The 11535-nt window shown below is 37.8% G+C and overlaps 1 long non-coding RNA gene across 1 annotated transcript; it reads right to left on the bottom strand.

Annotated features, from left to right (window-relative positions):
* Positions 1-219: 219 nt before the first annotated feature.
* LOC109300407 lies at positions 220-10765 on the bottom strand. The gene is made up of 3 exons (XR_002098203.1): positions 10617-10765; positions 2248-2373; positions 220-2053 (listed from the first exon to the last, which is right to left on the bottom strand). It is a non-coding gene; the product is annotated as an uncharacterized LOC109300407 (long non-coding RNA).
* Positions 10766-11535: the final 770 nt, after the last annotated feature.

The following is an 11535-nucleotide window of genomic DNA, read 5'->3' as shown; positions in this document are numbered from 1 at the left end:
AGATACAAGACAGAAATAGAAGCAGAAGAAATTCAGAATGCCTATATAGACACTTGCAAATGCAACAGATGCCCAATCCAATTCCAGCTGACTTCAGTTGGAGTTGGATCAAGGCCTGCAATAATTTTCCAAGAGCTTTGCTTCATATCAGAAGACAGGACTGAGCTTATATTACCAGCTACTCACACCTGCTAGCACTTCAACAAATCTATTTCCTTCTTTTAAGTATCGCATACAATGAATTCACATTTATACCAAACTTGGACACAACATGGGAAGATGTATCTTTTAATTAGCTAGGCCAAATGCTAACTAGCTGCAAGGTGGGAGCAGTTAAGATAATACCTGTTCTAAGTTAGCCTTGATTCTCTCATTCCTCCCTTATGCCCTATTGTACCAAACAACAATTACTAAGGTTTATGTTTCTTTGATTTCATGATAAAAGATGATGTATAGAACCATTTCTCAAAGCGTATCTTTTCAGCTAGAGAAGATTTTACTTTGTGATGCACACGTTTACTTGTATTAATTCCCATTATTAATCTAAGTGAATTATGCATTTCATTAGGTACCCATTAATCTGTTACAGTTAAAATGAATCATAGTGTTAATTCTGAGGAAAGAAGAGGTATAGTCAAACAAAATATATGATCATTAGAGTTGATGCTATGCATAAATAACAGTAATGGGCCAGATGTGTATTAAAATGTAGGCATTAATGGTCCCAGAAGTTAAACAACCAAAAATGTCAACTTGGAAGTATTTTACTACCTTAGAAACCCACAAGTTCAAAAGGACTAAGCAAAGGCAAACTTCCTTATATTGTAAGTATCTACATATTCATAGCCATGATCTTTATTTATACACAATATTCTTAAATTGTCTGAGAGAGGAGTACTAAGAAACAGATCAAATGCATGGACAAAAAAGGATGCAAAAAATTACGTGACAAATATAATGACTGACACCTTCAGAGATGACAAGTGATTTTTGAGTGCCTTAATTTTTGGTTGCCAAAACTGAGACAGCTATTGAGCATGTGGCTCACCAGCAGTCTGAAAATCGGACTGGTGTGTTAGCTGTTATGACTCAGGAAAGAGACCCGAGACTTATTATCGATAGCTGTCTAAAAAACATCAGCTCAGTGTGCAGTGGTAACCAAAAAAAGCCATCAAAGTGTTGGGCCTCATTAAAAAAGGAATTGAAAACAAAATGAAAAACATCATCACGCCACTATAGAAATCAATTGTGTGCCAGTGTCTTGAATATTGTGTGCAGTTCTGGTCTCAGCATCTCAGAAAAGTTAGGTGCAGCAGTCAATTAGAATTCACATTGAAGCACAGAGTAACCACAAGGATTTTTAGCCAGCATCTGCCCAAGTGATTGTGGTGGCAACAAGGGAAAGATGCTGGGCCTTTGTAGAGATTTGGTGAGGTTCAATACTGGTTTCAGTTCTACCCTTGTTAGGAGTAAAAGGGAAAAAAAAAACGAGGGGATGAACGAGTGAGAAATATAAAGTGAGAAGGGTTTGGGACTGCAGCTAAGTGGAGATGATGGATAAGAGGCACATGCAGGAGGTGGGGGAGAAGGGGACTTGGATCAGGGAAGTAAGTGTTCAACCCCCTAATAGCCTGTGTATGCAGCAATACAGTATGCCAGATAGCAAAGGGCAACGTTTTAACTTACTGAAGTTGTCTACCACACTACTGCCTTAATGGGACAAAAAGCCAAGGCTCATCTGAAAGTATCAGGGGAAATTCTAGTGCAAAGAATGGAAGGGGAAGGAGCTGAAGAAGGAGAAAGACAGTCCAGCTTTCTCTCAACCACTTAAAGTAACAACCATGTATTCAAACATTCAAGATTTGGGGTCCCAGACACTTGAAACATCTCAAGATGTAAGCATTACCTTATGTCCACTGGAGGTCAAGTTGTGTGGGCACTATGTGAAGAATTCGGTTCCTGGTTTTCAGAAGTCTGAGTGCTCAGATTCTGCCATTGCCTACTTGGTAACTTGAGCAAATGAGTTCAACTCCACGTGCCTTTGTTTCACCACCTGTAAAATGGAGATAATGATGTCAAGTGCTTTGAGATCAGTCAATCCTCATCTCAGGTTTAATGAAGACAGTGGGGTTTTTGTCAGTGTCTATAAATAGTCAGATGCATGCCTGATGTGCATGTTTTTTCAGCTGCCCTCCCTCAAGTCTCAACTGCAATTTTTGCTTTGTGTCTTAATTTTTAATTGCCCACCAAATCTTCATAGTGTGTGACATCAGTTTCTCCCAGACAGCTTCAATAGGCCTTTCTGAAACACTTTTCTGTATGAGTTCAGTGACAGCATTATGAAGTGATGCTAGTTGCTAGAAATGGGATCAGCTGTGAAAGAGAAAATTTGATTTCTACTAGTTACTCCCCGCCCCCTCCATAGGCATTCCTGGTTATTCAGATCTGGTATATAACTGTTTTTTTTGTTCTTTATATTGGTCTTGATAGTGTATTGAAAATACAGTAGCTATTGTTACCCTCTTCTCTACAGCTTCAAAAGAGTAGCCTTGACAAAACACTTCGGACAGCACTGCAGCAGAACATAACCAGAACGCTCTTCACCTTTTCCTCTTATAAGATGAGGAAAGATGAGGAGGTTTTTTAGAAGAATAATAGCTACTGAGATACTCTGAAGCTCTTAATGACCTATAGGTGCTTTCAAATGCCTGGATGTCAAATAAGCTTGGAGGCAGTTGTTCAAAGTAAACAGATTATCTCAGAAGCTTCAATTTAGATACTGTTTGGTTTCACTTATTTCATTTATATTTAGTCTACCCTATATTGTAGTTTGTTTCATGAAGGTGAATGTCACAAGTCCAGGAAAGTCTTCCTTGACACAGGGCAAAAAAAGTTATAAGCCAGTGAACAAGTAGCCAGACACTGTAAATATCAAACCTGGAGTGATTTTAGCTATAGCACTGTAAAATGTGCCAAATGGTTGGATAATCTGCCAAATCAAAGACTATATTGCAAATGATCTAGATGATTTTTCCCCCACCCCTATTGTACCTTTTTTGATGGAAGACTGGGCATTTGTTTGAAACTAAATTTTAACTGAAATTGGGGAAAAGTTGTATTTCTGTGAATAATTGTATTTCTTGTGAAGAAGCTAAGCAGGTGGAAGTGGCGTTGTTTAAGCTAACCCCTCCTCCCCAAATATGTATTTAATATATATAATTCAGAAATCCTTTTTCCCCTCACAGGACTTTTATTTCAGACCTCTCATTTCCTCATTCTTCTTGACAACCTGTGCTCCCTACATGCATGCAGTCTGTGATGCATTTGGTGGTTCAGGAGTCAATAAATGGGAAAAGCAGGGTGCTTCATGAAAGGAGTAATCTCACCCATAGAGAAGGATGGTGACAGGAGGCAGCAGAATAATAAACCCCACAAGGCATCTCTATGGCATTTCTAAATTGAAATGTCTAATGTTCAACTAAAAGCTTTCAATATTTTCTCAAGATATTTTTGCAGGGAGAGAATTTTAAGAAAGCATTTCTGACCAGCTTCAGAAGTAATGCACTCTTATTCCAGGGTAGAGCTACCTTTAAAGTGCATTAAAAAATAATGCCATACATCTGATTACTTTGGCAATACTATTAAGATGCCAGCTGCTTGCCAGCACACAACAAGGAGATGTAGCTGAAGGAAAAAAAAGGAAAAAAGAAATAAGCTTAGCTTTAATAAAATGTGCTTTATTCACATGAAGATCTGCTCACATCCAACTTGGAATGTTTCATATCCTTTTTCTCTTACCAGTGTATGCCTATGCTCCCTGCAAAAATGAGAAACAATTGAATTCATGCCACCAGTTCTGCACTTATGGTTTATTAAAAGAGACACGTGGTTGAACACAAGAACAGAACAAAAAAATCTAATGAATAGCACAACTATCTAGCACCATCTGATAAGGAGCCATTTAGGGCCCAAATGAGCTCCTATTGACTGTATGTAGTAAGACAAGGCCAAAGCCATTAATTTTCTTGTAAACAGAGAAACAAACAATCCATTAGAAATGGCCCCTATATATATTTGTACACAGGGCTCTATCTATTTTTAGTCATAACCTATGGTATCTCTCTAATTGTTTAATTGATTGTTAAGAGGAGCAGATTTCTATTATTGCTCCTGTTCTTTTCATTGGGTTGGGACCAAACATAAGTGCTATGTTTACTTATTTATAAGTTATCGAAAACCTTTATTTGACTTCCATGCATTTCATATGCAATAAAAATATGACCTGATAGCCTCTGCAAATGAAATCCAATTAAACTGGATTTACAGTGAATATATTTTTCATCCCTGTGTTGCCTTGGCCTAGCTGAAGAGCTCATAATCAATTCATAGATAGTTGTTGAATGCTCTTCTGGTCTATTCTCTGCTGCTGAACAATGAATGCAAAATAGGTAATTAAACCAAATATCAGGATTTCAAAGAAAAAAATACCTAGGCTGGAAAAAGTAATCTTTTATGTTGTGATTAGAGGGTATATGTGGAACCTTCCCACACATACACAAGGGCCAGAATCTATTTAATCTATTAGGCACCTAAATCCACTTATGTGTCTAAGTGAAATTCTACTCCATCATGCTCAACTCCTTGAAACATCATTAATGCCAGAAGTGGGTGAATCCTCCTCTTCCTCATTGTTTTTTCCATGACTCAGTCTTAAAGATAAGATGGTGGGGCATTATAAATTACATGACTAGATTTTCGAGGACTTGAACAGGGTGCAATGGAATCACGCTCGAGTTCCTAAGTCCACCTAGATGCCCTGTAGGAGAAGCAGAAACTGCCTGCTCCTATAACACTCTCTAAAAAACCAGAACTAGGATTATTTGTCTGTTAGATTAAAAGAAACCCAACTGTCTGTCTAGCTATTCCACACAAGATACTTGTTTTATTGTTCTTTTATGTATGTATATTTTGTGCGTGATATTAATTATGTGCATATAAGAATAATGGTACAAAAGCAAACAATGGCGGAAAAGAAATATGAAAGGTTAACTAGGTAAATAAAAAAAGGAAAAACCTCACTCAGATGAAGTTTAACTGGAATGTAAGCTTTGTTCTGTTATTCTGTTACAGAATCTGTGTGGCAAACGTAGGATGGAAAAAATATTCTCTCAGTCAGTCCATCTAAAGAAAGCACACTAGCAGCACAGGAACATAAGAAACAGCTTGGCAAAGAGTACTGGCATTTAGAGTACTGGTGGGAGAAGAGAAGTTGATAGCCAAATTATTTCCAGTTTAAATATCAATGGTTTTAAAACTATTCTAAGAATAAAATATCTGCAGATATTTAACATGCCACCAATTGGAAATAAGAAGATGCAGCTTTATAGTTTGATTTTACATGAAGTGTTTGCATGAAGTACATAATGGAGCTAGATCACCTGTTCCCAACCTTGGGTCGTGACCCAAATGAGGGTCACAGGAACAATGCCAGTGGCACCGCACACAAAGGATGAGCCACACCGTGTGCCGGGGACTCCCCTGCCCCTGGGGCGCTGCTGCTGCCACACTTCACTCCCAGCAGCAAGGTATGGCAGAACAAGATTGAAAACCACTGATCTAAATCATACTCCTGTTGAAATCAATAAAATAACCAGTCCCCAAATAGAGATGACTTAACACTGGGGACACAGAAGTTATATTCCCAAATCAACACTATTGCTGACTGTGAATCTGATATTTCATCTGAGACTGAAGGATTTTCAAAGTCTAACCCATGCATTTCAGAGCCTGACTTTGCAGAGTCTGTCCCAAGCAACCACACACAGGGTGCATCTACACGAGATGCTTAATACACAGTAGCCTAATAACACTGTGCAGTAGCGTGCCGGGCAAAAACCATGTTAATATGCTACTGCACAGTAGTATTAGGCTACTCCATAGCAAGTGTCACTAAAAAACCATGTGCCAGTGCTACTGAGCAGTAACTGTAGTTACTGTGCATTCAGTTAGTACTTCACTAAGCAAGTACTAAAATAAATGCACAGTCACTACTGCGCATTAATGAATATGCAGATGTGCCCATAGAGAATATAACTAAACCCAAATTAGCTACTGTAACAGTGGCTTTTGCCATCCAACAAAGGTTGCAGAAGTAGGAAACCACCTACAAATGGAGTCAAGCCTATATTAATTTTAGTCAATGAAATTTTCATAGAAAAACTCCATTAACATTGTATGTTATAAAATAGGAAGGAAATAGCATCCTGAAATGTATAAGTTTCAATAACAACAGTTAAGATAAAGAATAGGCACATCAATCCAACAGGGATTGAAAGGCTGTGTTAAACTTAAATTGACTGTAAGTGGAGCACTGGGGTCAACTGGTATTTGATTTAGCTGGAGGAGCGGTGTTTTAAGAGCATTTCATAAAATTCAAGGAAAGAGAAACTTAGGCTGCTGTGAGGTGAGGAATGCAGTAGGCTTTAGAGTGACACTGATGCAAAAAGCTTCTTCATTAGTGAAGTCCATAAGCTGGAAGTCAATTCATTTATAAAACCACAAAAATGCATCTGCCTTTCCAAAGGGCCAAACACTTAAGCGCGTGTTTTGTCTATACTCCAAGTGGAGAATGGAAATGCTTAATTCAGCAGGCAGAACCTCACTGAGTGTAGGGAAAGCTCATGAGAAATGATAACATAATCTTTCTTTTCAATGTCTCATTCACTGATGTTAGTTAGGAAGTTCAGAACTACTCAGAGCCAAGTTGTCTGTGTTAAGCAGGTGGTCAGATTATAATGATTCTGTTTTGGTTTTTAAATTTGTGAATCAGAATCCTAATGAAGTATCCCTCTTTGACTGTCTCTTCCAAAGCTATGGGCATTTATAGATGTGGTCCAGGAAGCAGGGGAGGGAGGGGGTGCTTTAATTAGCGCAGCTCCAAGAGCCACACTAATTAAGGCATCTAGCGCGTTACATGTATCAGTGTCTCTGCACTGAAAAATAGCACTGGGGCTTTAGTTAAAGATCCCCACCGCCATTTTTCATTGTGGGGAAGCTGAAACATGTGACGCTGAAGTCTGCTGGAGTGCGGGAATTACCAAGATTAATCAAGTCTGCTCCAGTATGCTGTAATTACAGCACCTGGAGCCTAGTTGGAGCAACCCTGGTCTGGCAGGCTGATCCCCTGGCTCCTCTGCCAAACCAAGCTTCTCCCACTGGGCTGCACATGCAGTAGAGCAGCTGGCTGAGGCATGAGGGTGCATTAATAAGCTCCAGAGTTTATGTGTGTGCATTAAATGCACATGTAGACATGACCAGCTTGTGACAAGGACACAAACAAGGAAGGAAAGGAAGGATCATATTAAGGTCATAGGAAAGGGTGATAAGACAGAAAACCAGATCTTGTATTGATATCTGAATAGTTTCTGGAGCAAATAACCCTTGAAATAAACATCACAAAGAAGCAATTTTCAGTTACTTAACCAAACATTATTACTTATTATTTGGTTGTATAAACTATGGGAGCTTTTCGTGATCCCAGTTATCATAAAGAATAGAATGTTATATACTATCAATAGGCTCCATGGTAAATATTTTCTTTTCCATGTGTATCAGCCCATTATTATTGTTATTATTGATGAAAAGTGACATATTTATTAGCCACACCAGCTTTCTCCCAATTAATGTACAGAAAAAAGATAATTACTGATTCATGTAGTTGATTCTCTCCTGTGCAAAACTGCAGTCATGGAAAACAAAAGAGAGCAAATAAAAACTCCTAATTAAGCTGAGTTTAGCAGGATAGCTTGAACATGGCATGTTAGTCCTGCTATGCAGGAGCACTTCATTAGCCTAAGTACTATGTACTCTCCTAATCAAAGGCATGAAATATGGTTGACATGAAATAAAATCTTATAGTTTTAGCACCCAATAGATTGACACACAAAGCTAAGGAGTCTTCCAAAGACATTTCACAAGCAGCAGACTACTTTGAGGGCCAGATTCACATCTGCCTCATAGATTACAGATGACAAAATACTTTCACACATTGAGTTTCAGCAAATCACTATCTGACAGGATAACCCTGGGGCTAATAATATTTCCCATAAAGATTATTGCATTGGAGAGTTTGGAGGGTTTTCTTTGTTTGTTTTGTGTTTCTTGTTTGTTCTTTTCAGTTTGTTTTTGACAAATCCATATAATTGAGGACATTTTAAACACAGGTCTTATATTAGAAGATAAAGAAGGAATAAAAAGGGCAGTATAATCCAGCAGCTGGAAACCTGAGCTGTGAGTTCTATTCCTGGCTCTCGCACTTACTTTGGGCAAGCCCTTCACCTCTCAGTTCTTCTTCCTCACCCACTTCACCCACCCATTTTGGGCTCTGAGCTCCGGTGGGCCAACGTTGGATTGTTCTGTGCCTACCTACATGCTGTCACTATCTTGCAGGTGCTATTATACTACAAACAAATGCATAATAAAAAACACAAACACAGTACAATTCAGAATTTCATCCCTCAGGAAATCTTCCTACTTTAAAATTCATCCTAATCCCAAATTACATCAAAAGCTAACATTTCACACTCTTACTGCTACCACCTGACCTTCACATACATGCATGTACACTCTGAGCAAGGCAAACACTGATGGTTAGACCCAACAAAGTCAATGGAGGGTGAATTTGTTCCATGTACTCACTATGACCCAGACTTTATTAACACAAATAGTTTCACTGAACTCATTTAGGATTTATTATGAACATAACATGATGTAGCAGCTCCATTCATTTCAAAATACTTTCTTCTTGCTCTGTACACTCTTCTTTGAAACTAACTGTCCATAATATTTTTTTCAAATCATTTGATTTTATTCTGTAGCAATCTTTCTGACATCACTGTTCAAATTAATGGCAATTCTAATTATTAGAAATCATATCAGGGATCCACAGAAGAACAGAATCATTGACACTGTGCTCTTATTGTTATAATGATGTAATCAGAGGACTTAATTACTTCAAATGATGAGGAATTCACTTGTGTGGATCTCAGGGTAGAGTTGGGAGCTAAAATAGCAATGGCATCAACTACCATTGATATGAGATGTAACATACTACAATACTACATACTACAATACTGTAACATACTACTAGAGGGAACTACAATACTTCTTATGTCACCTTTTTTTTTCTCTCCCAAACTAAGGCCCAGTCCTCCTGTCCCATTATTGACAAACATAACTTTCCATACACAAGAAGACTTATTGGACACCTCTGTGTCCAACTCTACTTCTCCTATATATCTCTCAGTACTTAATCAGTATCTTGAAACTATGCACAAACCGGTGAACTTAAAAAAAAAGGGGGGGGGGCAGGGGCCCAACTCCATGTTTTCATTCAAATAACTATTAAATGCTTATCTGTCTTTTCTGTGTTTGCTGTTTTAAATTAAAGTTTCTAAATAAAAAGTTCTTTGTGCAACTTTTGTAAATGTGAAAAGAGGATATATTGATAATCTCAAAAACATTTTTCTCTGAAGTAACTCTAGTCAGGAGATTTCTCAGAAGCATTCTCCTTCACAAACAGTTTGCATTTCAGAGCTGGCATTTTTGCCTGCCCCCCAAAAATGTGGATCATCAAGAATGATGAGTTCTAGAGTGATAGGTATTTATGGTTTAATGACTGCCTAGAACATGCATTTAAAAAACCAAACACAAATATGTATATTTTAGGACAATGGAGACAATCAACACTGCCACCACGATCACAGCCTTCCTTTAGCTCAAATATTTATAATCTCTTTGTTCTGACCCTAGATGAATGGTAATTCCTCTGTATTCTAGACAGCAACTCTGATTGTCATTTAAGAAAACTGATCAAAGTAATCACATGAGATCCACAGCAGTTGATTTAAACATTTGATATTTAGAAATAAAAAAATTTCTCTTGCCTTGTTTTAAGCTAAGTATATTAAATAATCAATACTCATATCCAACATATTGCTTCTTGAACTTACGTTGCTTATAACTTGGATATTACTTTGCTATGACCTGCTGTCACCATTACTTTCTTTTGCAAAAAGGGGGGATTTGGTGTAACGTATTCATAAATCTCCCACCACAATATGCAATCTTTGTTTGGGAAATACATCAATCAATCAATCAATCATCTCAGCTTTATCTTTTGAAAAGACATTTGTGTCTGGCATTTGATTTAATTATCATAACATAAAGCAGTTTATACTAAGTCTTTAATGATTAAAATGCCCAAAACATCTTACATTCATTTTTCTTATTTACTTGTGTTATCACATGGCCCAAATTGAGGGGCAGGAGTTTATTATGCTGGGCCCTATTTGAGCAAGGAACAAGACAGACAGTGTCTGCCCCAGAAGATTTAACATTTTAAACCCCCATTTATCCACAGCCATAGGTACAGCTGAAGCCATTTCATTTAGTCAGAATTTGGGATCTTGGTTTAAGCCCTCAACATTGGAGTACAAGACTCAATGTGCATGTAAAGGAAGTCGACGTGGAGTTTGGGGTTTACCTTAATGTACTTGCCCAATGCTTGGGAAAGAGCACACTGCAGTCTTTGACCAGGAAAAGGAGAAGGATCTCACCTCAACCTCAAAAGCTCAGTTGTTCTGTCTTGATGTGGAAAAAGTAAATCCCTGGTATAAGAGAGCCTCACAAAACTCTCTTCTAGCTGTTCACACAGGCCTTGAGTCATGCCAATGCAGGCCTGCCTTGCAATGAATTCCAACCAGTCTGAAAGAAAACATGCTTAAATTTAAATAATAGCGCATACAGAGAAATTTCATTCCAGAAGATTTCTGTTTAATGGTCCAGAAGAATAAGACATGCAACAAGAAGTTAAAAAAGAAAAAGAAGATAAGAGCAGCTCTTTCTGTGCCAGGAAAAAAGCTAGTGAAATGTGTTGCTGTTTAGAACAATATTATGGAACTTGTATATATGGCCATTTATTTAAAATTAATATTAAAAAAAAAGAGAAAGATTGAGACTCTAGAGGCAACAAAATTTGTGGTGAGCAATTAATTAGAATGAAGAAGCACATGATAGCTAACCATCTGCCATCAAGGGAACAAGTGTACCTGGTATTACTTTTGTAGATAAACACAGAGATGAAACACCAGCTTGCACATGGCAAATTCTGGGAACACACTTGTTCACCATGCAATAGGAAGTAGGGTTGAGTAGAACATTTACTTTCTACCTATTTTCAAATAGCACCATTTTGTGACAGTCAGAATTAGGTCACAACCAGTCATGAAAGTGTTGCTCATTAGCCATAGGCATTCATACAATATCTTTAAATTGTCAGCTGTTCACAATATAGTCTATATTTTTGTTCTGGGTGCATACAGAGCCTCATACAATGGCTTGATTGGGTTTCCAGCCACGTACAAATATTCAGTTTCTCCTGGGAGAGTTACTGCTCTCTGTGTTACCAAACACAAATAATACCACTATGTAATCCTCAGTTCTTCTGGTTGAATTAGGAGGGGGCTTCACTTTATA

The sequence above is a fragment of the Gavialis gangeticus genome, unplaced genomic scaffold, assembly GCF_001723915.1.
Source record: "Gavialis gangeticus isolate Ggan-Ray unplaced genomic scaffold, GavGan_comp1, whole genome shotgun sequence".
NCBI classification, from domain to species: Eukaryota; Metazoa; Chordata; order Crocodylia; family Gavialidae; genus Gavialis; species Gavialis gangeticus.
Note: the sequence above shows the minus strand (reverse complement) of the source record. Positions and strands in the feature narration are given on the sequence as shown.